This window comes from Egretta garzetta, unplaced genomic scaffold (genome assembly GCF_000687185.1).
Source record: "Egretta garzetta isolate BGI_Z169 unplaced genomic scaffold, ASM68718v1 scaffold21, whole genome shotgun sequence".
NCBI lineage: Eukaryota > Metazoa > Chordata > Aves > Pelecaniformes > Ardeidae > Egretta > Egretta garzetta.
Window position 1 is genome coordinate 1418884 of NW_009258668.1, and position 7631 is coordinate 1426514.

The 7631-nt window shown below is 50.3% G+C and overlaps 1 protein-coding gene across 1 annotated transcript in view; it reads right to left on the minus strand.

Moving 5' to 3' along the window:
- Positions 1-7631, minus strand: part of NEMF (nuclear export mediator factor) — a 34859-nt gene that overhangs the window by 27107 nt on the left and 121 nt on the right. The gene's annotated exons all lie outside the window — the stretch shown is intronic.

Consider the following 7631-nt stretch of genomic DNA (forward strand, 5'->3'; position numbering starts at 1 on the left):
TGCTGGGTCCCGCTCTCTCGCCCAGGCTGTCCCACAGGGACTGTTCACAGGCGCCATCCCGCTACTGACCGGCACGGGAGCTTTGACCTGCTCCGTCTCCGACCTGGGCCGGTTCACCCCTCCTTAGGCGACCTGGTGGCCCACAGCTCCCCCAGGACCACCATATCGATGCCGGCCTTAGCGCGGACACCCGCTCGGCACAGCTCACTGCAGCCCAGAACCCCCGGGCTCAAGCCGTCCGCCAGCCTCAGCCTCCCTGGCGCTTGGATTACAGGCACAAGCCACCGTGCCCGGCTGGCCACAGCTCCCGCTGCCTCCGCTCTCCAGCGGTCAGGGACCAGCTCCTCCAGCCTTGCCGTGGCAGCCAGGAACTCGGGCAGCAGGATGCATTAATGTTTCAGCAACACGGTGAGAATGTGGGAGAGAAGGAGCATCAAATACAGGAAGCAAAATTCAGCTCTTCAAGTGAAAATTCAACACAATACCTTGCTTTAGAAAGGCCAAGTTAAGCTGTTGTAGGCCAAAAAATTAAGTTCATGGTGCTGCTCTAGGATGTCCAGTGAGAGCTCAGAAGGATTTGCTGAAAAGAGTCTAAGAGGCAACCTACTTGCTGCAGTGAGTACTTGCAGATGTAATGGAGTGTTTTGACTCTCAGAGAAGGATATAAAAGTAACAAAAATGTAAAGCAAGGAATAAAATGCAGGAGCTTGTCACCTTTATCCATTCACTGCTGCAATAGACAGCTGTCTAGAAATCCCGTCACAGGGTATTTGAGATCTTCACTGTGAGTTTTGCCTCTCTTGGAGGCCTGTCCAAGAGAGCTCCCCCAGACATCCTGTGAGAGTAACTGCAGCTGGCTAGGGCTGGGGATGCTGCAGGTCCCTCACCTCTGGCTCCACAGAGACCTGGGGCTGCAAGGAAAGCTTAGAGCCAACCTGTTCAGATAACCAAGGCAGCCTTTGGTCTAATCCAGAAGTGTAGACTGCACTGCCCCTTTCCTGGCAGGGCAAGGCAAAGCTGATCCCAAACCGTGGACTGCCATTGCCAAAATGGCTTTTTTTTTTTTTTTTCCCCCTCTCCAGATATACCTTATTTCTTCAGACGTGCTGAGCACCAGCCTGGGGGATCTCTGGTGGGTGCAAACATGCACAGAAAAGCAAGGGTCCTCGACTGTTGTGTCTATCCATGAAAGCCATGCAGATCACCCCCGAGGGCAGCAACCATCCAGGTGACTCCACACCAGCCAGGAGGAGAGCGGAACCAGCTGCTGAGATTGCAAACACTGCCGGAGAGTAGCACCAGCCCAGCCAGAGCCTCCTGCTTCTGCCTCTGCCTGCATGGACCCCCTCCAGGCTCTTCCCCACCAAGGCTGTCATTGATGCTGTGCACAGAGCCAGCCTGCAGCCTGCTCAGCCCTGACCAGAGGGCTAATGACACCAAAGGATGGCGTCTTTGCATTGCGTTTCTTAAGCGCAGAGGTCAAGGCACCAGGTACACCTCCAGCCCAAGCACGGACGTGCCTCGGTTCCAGGCATGGACATACCTCCTCTTCCTCAAGGCACGGGCACACCTCCCGCCCAAGGACAGACCCCGTAGCAGCCACTCAGGAGGTATCTAACCATTTCTCCCCGATTGCCTGGCCCAAGTTAGTGGAGCAAAGTCCAGGGCTAAAGTACACACATGGCAATCCCATCTCAGAAAAGACAAAAAAGATCTTCCCCAGCGCTGCACGAGCCTGAAGCCCTTAAGGGTGTCAGGGCTGCATGGGAGAGAGAGACATCTTGTTCTGGGCTCCTATTATCTACTTAAGGAGAAGCTGTCAGTGACAGCTGGAGTTTTGGTTAAAGGCATTAGGATAATGACTTAGGAGTTATGGGCATGACGAGATGTAGGCTTGACATCCACAAACAGGGGAGAAAAGCAAGCCGTCTACACAGAAATAACACTTAATGCAGGGCTGGGCATCCCTGTCCCATCCCCTCCTCCTACCAGTAACACGGGGACTATTTCTTCCTATAGTAAAATTTTTCATCACATGAAAAAACATAGCAGGAGTGAATCAAGACAGCAGGGGCATGAAACTACCCGGTTTGCCTGAGAAAATCTGATGGGAACAAGCTTGGCAGACCGAGGAGGGACACTGCACAGCCAGGATGGAGATACAGAGTCCTGACGGCAGTGCCAGCCCGCTAGCAGAGAGGTGTGCCCTGCTGTGACTCCTGGCCACTAAAGCAACACCTGGAATAAAAAATGGGGCCACTCAGAGCTGGGGAAACTGGCTGAGCTCGGAGCTCAGGGGGAGCTGTGTCCCGTGGTGCTCATCCGACAGCTGGTTGCTGCATCTTGCTCAGCGGGAGCAGCTGCTCCATCCAGGCTCCTGCTGAGCTCCCCCACACGCAGGAGCTGCGGCTTTGTGCAAAGCCTTACGGGTAAGCTGGGCTCCAGCCTCCTGAAGAACCGGCTTTGGGATCCCACTGAGCTCCAAACCTCCACCCCTTGCGAGGGCCAGGCGATGCTCGCACTGTGTCTGGAACCAGAGACCCTTTGAGTGACAACTAAAACACAGGAAAAGCGCCTTTGGGAACTGCCTGCAAAAACGCCTCTGCCTTAGAGTGTTGGATGCAGAATACAGCAGATTTCTGCTGGCCTGCAGCACCGACTGCAAAACATCCCTGCCCTGAGCTTCTCGGGCATCCCCATGCCACTGCCCATGTTTTGCAAGACACCAGGATGGCTCAGAACATCTGGGCATCAGCAATGGCTTGGTTTGGGGTCCAAAAAACCTGGGGTGCAGGTCTCCATGGGGTCAGCCAGCACATCCCACTGTGTCCTGGAGGTCACTGGTCTTATCTCCTGCTTTGTTGCTGCTGGGAAATAATGGGGTGTGAACATGCAAAAATCAGAGAGGAAAGGAAAAGCCTCACAAATGATTTTTACTTTTGTTAAGGCTTCATGATTTTTCAGGTCGATATTGTCATGGTGGTGATTCAGGATTTTGGCATATGGAAATTTGGTCAGGCAGTATATACCCCACCTACATTTCCTCTGTCTGGTCCTGAAAATAACCTGTGAAAGGAGAAGCCAGCTTGTTTGCCAATAGTAACTGCAAAGGCATTTTGATGCACTTAAAATACAAACCAAACCCAAACAGCCTGGAGGGCAAACTGTTTTTCCTGCTGTGGGAGGCCACTTTGGAAGAGCTCTTCCCCACTCCCACGGGAGGCTGGAGGAATTCCAGAGAGACCAGGACAGGGCTTTCTACCGATAAGAAACACGGGATTTCTAGCGATTCTTCAGGGTCATTACACCATTTCAGCACACAGACAGGCTAAGAGAAACCTGCTGCACTACAACACCCCCTTCCCAACTCTACTGCTTCCCTAATGCCGTTACATTAACCTTATGGGAAGAGCCCAAGGATCTGTTTAACGCCATGCTGCCGGTAAAGTCCACACCGCTGGAGACTGCAGGTTTAGTTTCCTGGCCAAGCCGGGCTGCAGTTGCACGAACACAGAGATCACAGAATCGCAGGAAACGGGGCTGAGATGCCCATGGGGGACCATCTCCACCACTCCCTGCCCACAGGCAGGAGTGACCACAGCAAATCGCCCATGGAAAGTGCTTCTCTAAGCTGACTCACCCCAACGGAGGACACTTGGCCCATTGTATCAGGTATCTCGATGATAAGAAATCTACCAGTGGAATGCAATTGTAATATCAAGGATGTAATTCGTTTTCACAACAGAAGAATCAATCTACCATAGATACTAAACCCAAAGCATTATCATATTCCCCTTTCCTTCCTTGGAAAGCCACAAAGGTCTTTGAGGAATCAGCCCAACAGAGTCTTTTCCCATCTCCCCCTGCCAAAAGAGGAGAGAAAAGTAAGCAAGATGAGCTATACCGTATTAAAATAGGTTGGTCTGATAATCCAAACTGATTGGGAAGGTAGTTATATTCAAAGAGGTAAAAGCAAAGGGGGGGTATCGATCCATTTCCTTGAGGTTTGCTTATTCTATTATGTAAAGTTGAAGGTGTATCATTTTCGTTCACCACTTTATTGTGACAGCACTTGGATCGCTGGTGGTGGCCAGAATACGCAAGCTTAAAAAAAGCCTGAAAAACAATAGATGCCAACCTCGGTACCTGCACCGCCCATAAATTCCTTACGGAGAAAGAAAAGATAAAGAACAGGGTGCCCTGCAGCCAGGCCCAGATGAGTTATCAAAAGGTCCTACAGGGATTTGCTATCTTTTTCCCCAGGCTTTAACCCATGATCACTTTATAACCATAATTGCTTTTTACTCTCTGGGCTGTAAATCCATACTAGAATACACCAGGCACTCCATCCGGTGACACATTGTCAGCCAGTGCTTACTTTTAAAATATTTAACTTCTGCAGGCTACCCAGTAACTCGCTGGGCGTTGCCAAGGACGCAAGGAGGTTTTTAATTCTTAAGCAGGTATGTGAAACCGAACCCCTTCTAAGAGGTCATGTTTTTCAGGTAATCTAGAACATGTTCAGGTATTGTGACTGCTTTTGTTGGGTATTTGACCTTGAAAATCAACCAGCAACAAAAGAACCTATGCTATATCGAGTATATACTGTGCCTAACCTGTACTTCTTTCCCCAAGGGGTGGTTACAGGGTGTAGATTTGTATCAGCTTTCTGCAGGCTGAGCACTGAGATTAGGAGCCTGTTTTGCTCAGACATCACACTTCTTCATCTTTGATGACACATTTCCACAGTTACTTAAGTCACTATCTTAAAAATAAGAACTTGTCTTTCAGAACATCTCGGGCTGGGACAAATTCACATTTTAAAGGCGTGCAAGACAAGCTGGCTCTCCGAGGTAAGATGCAGGGACACAGCAGTGGGGTTCCTCAGACGACAAAGCCTTTATTTGCTTTACTGAGTTATGCCATTTACATTCTGCTTCCTGTTTACTGTCCTTTCTGTTCATTTACGGAAACTAATATGGCTCTACATAAAAATGTTTCAAAAGTAGGTGGTGCTCTCTCACCGGCTTCTCACCCATTCTCTGCAGGATTCGTAAATGTGAGCTACAAGGATTGACATGCACAGAGTTTATTAGTCACTGATTTGAGATCTTAACTATTGAAAGTGCTGAGTTCTCAAATGTCTTTTTCCTGTATATCGCTCTGAAGAGCAGTAATAATTATGTTAAAAACACATGCCAAACCATGTAAAATCATCTTCTGGTGCACAGACCATATGGACAGGAAGTTTTCCTGAAGGACAGGGAGGATCCGCACAAATAAAGCCCAGCGCAGGTGAAGAAGCATTTGCCTGAGTGCATCCCCTTTCTCTTCTATGGCATGTAGAATTAAGGTTTGGATTTCCTGTGTGAAGCGGTGCAGCACATCTCCTTTCTTTGTCAGGTTTTTAGACTTGCATGATGGCAAGATCAACTTTGGACGCTTTCAGCAGGTCACAGCGTGGCAGCTGAAGAACACAGCACCGTGCTCCAGCTTGGGGCTGGTCCAAGCTGAAAAGCACTGATCAGCAGCAGAGGCAGCAGTAGGAGAGCTCAGGGAGCTATTGGGGTGCTCAGCCTGTCCCTGCTCTGGCTGTCAAGGGACAGGACACGCAGCTGCTAAAGGCTCAGGGACTCGTGCAGCAAAGGCAGTTGAGCAAAAGCCACCGACCACAGCCTGGAGCAGCACGGCTCCTCTCGGCCGTGGGCCCACCCAGGGTAGGGCGCACAGCAGAAACAAAGCAGGCCCATGCTGGCAAACGGATAACCCAGATTGGAGCATCCTCTCCTTTGCTGATATCAAGCACGGGCACGCAGGAACCCTGCAGGGAGAGGAGCAGCTCAGGAAACGGCACTGCCGCTTAGTCAGCGGAAGGCCCCCGTTGCATGGAGATCGGCTCCTCAAAGGCTCCAGCTGCCATCTCCCTGAAAGCAACTCCCCGCCGCCTGGCATGTGTGCAGGTATTTCACAGGTCCCATCACTTCCAGTTTACCAGGAGGGAAAGGAGGGAAGGAACTCAGGAAAAACAGAAGAGCCCAGCTGTTTGCCAGGTGAAACGGGCAAAGCCAAAGCTGGCCAAGCCCCATCTGCAGACCCAAGGATGAGGGACAACGCAGTCACCAACAAACCTAAAAAAGCCATGATTCAAGAGGAGAGTCCCAAGCAACAATACATCTGGGTGCAAAAGAGAGGGAGAAAATGATAGAAAAGGCACTTCCCCACTCTGCAGTTACTCATTTTGGTTTGTGCCTCGTGGTACCCACCGGCGGGTGGCACAGCACCGCAGCCCAGACAGACAAGCATCCCAGACGCCATTCCGTGTTTCGCTGGCTGTGCTGGCTGCTGGGCGCTGACATACTTAATGCTTGAGATCCATGTTCCTCAACTGGTGGATCCTGGGAAAAAGCACCAAAGGTAACCCTCAGCCATTAAAAAGAAAAGCAGAAAAACCTCACGTACAGTCGCACCCTCCCCTTAATGCTTTACACAGTCAGAACAAAAACGCTAGCAATGCAGTCATTTCCTGAAATCAGAAAATGCCGCTCTGAGGCCAGCGGGTAGGGCAATTGATGCCTGCACAGGGACAAAGGCAGTACTTTAAAACTCCTGACATCTCCTTTCCCCGCTATTTTGGTCAAGACCCATGGTGTTGTACTACTGCTGCCTGATTTAATGAACTGCCACTCGTGTTCACCAGCACGGAAATGGTCACACAGAACACAGCCAAGTAGAAACCCACTAACATCCACATCCTGATGTTAATTTTAGCCCTGCTCAGCAGTAAACTCTATTTAGATAAATTTCCCATGATAGTGAGATGAGACTGAACTGGCTGTATCCAGCAGGATCACCACGGCTTGCTGTAAATCCCAGTAGCGTACTTAGCAGTATTATCTGCTGCTTTAAACACCAGAGTATGAGCTCTGGCACTGCCTGATGCATGCAGGGATGCTCGTGAGCCCTGGTGTCAGCAGACTGTACCCCCGGCACAGCCTGCACGCGCTCATTAGAAGCCACGGATGGTATGTTTTCTTTGGCATCCTCCCTCTTTGCTCGCTGCATGAAAGAGCAAGGCTTCCTTGGAAACTCTTGCTGTCATCCCCTTAATTCTGCAGTCTAGGAAATCTCCCATTTTTCCAGACTTCAAAGACCCCAAACAATTTCCCTTTTGCTGTTCCAAGGGGGATTGCTTTGCACGTGCCACGTAATTGCAAAAATGCCTGCCATAAAAATTAACTCCAAATTTGGTATTTTTGAAGGGACAGAAGGGTATGGTGAAGTCAAGTCTTACACATGCAATCCCAAGTGAAAGCACTCCTGTGCTCCCCGAGAGCCGTGCAGTCCAGGTGGTGACCACATCACGTGCCCTCTCTGAAGGCTGACCCCAAAGTGACCACAGCGCATTTTGCCAGTTTTCATAGAATCATAGAATCACTTTGGTTGGAAAAGACCTTTGAGATCATCGAGTCCAACCTTTAACCCAACCCTGCCATCCCACCACTAAACCATGTCCCTAAGCACCTCATCTATCCTTCTTTTTGCATTCTGGATGCTGCTTCCCATGCCCTCTCCATCAGCTCAGAAGCAACTACCAACACAGGCTTGCTTTCCCCTTGCCCTCCTCCCCACAG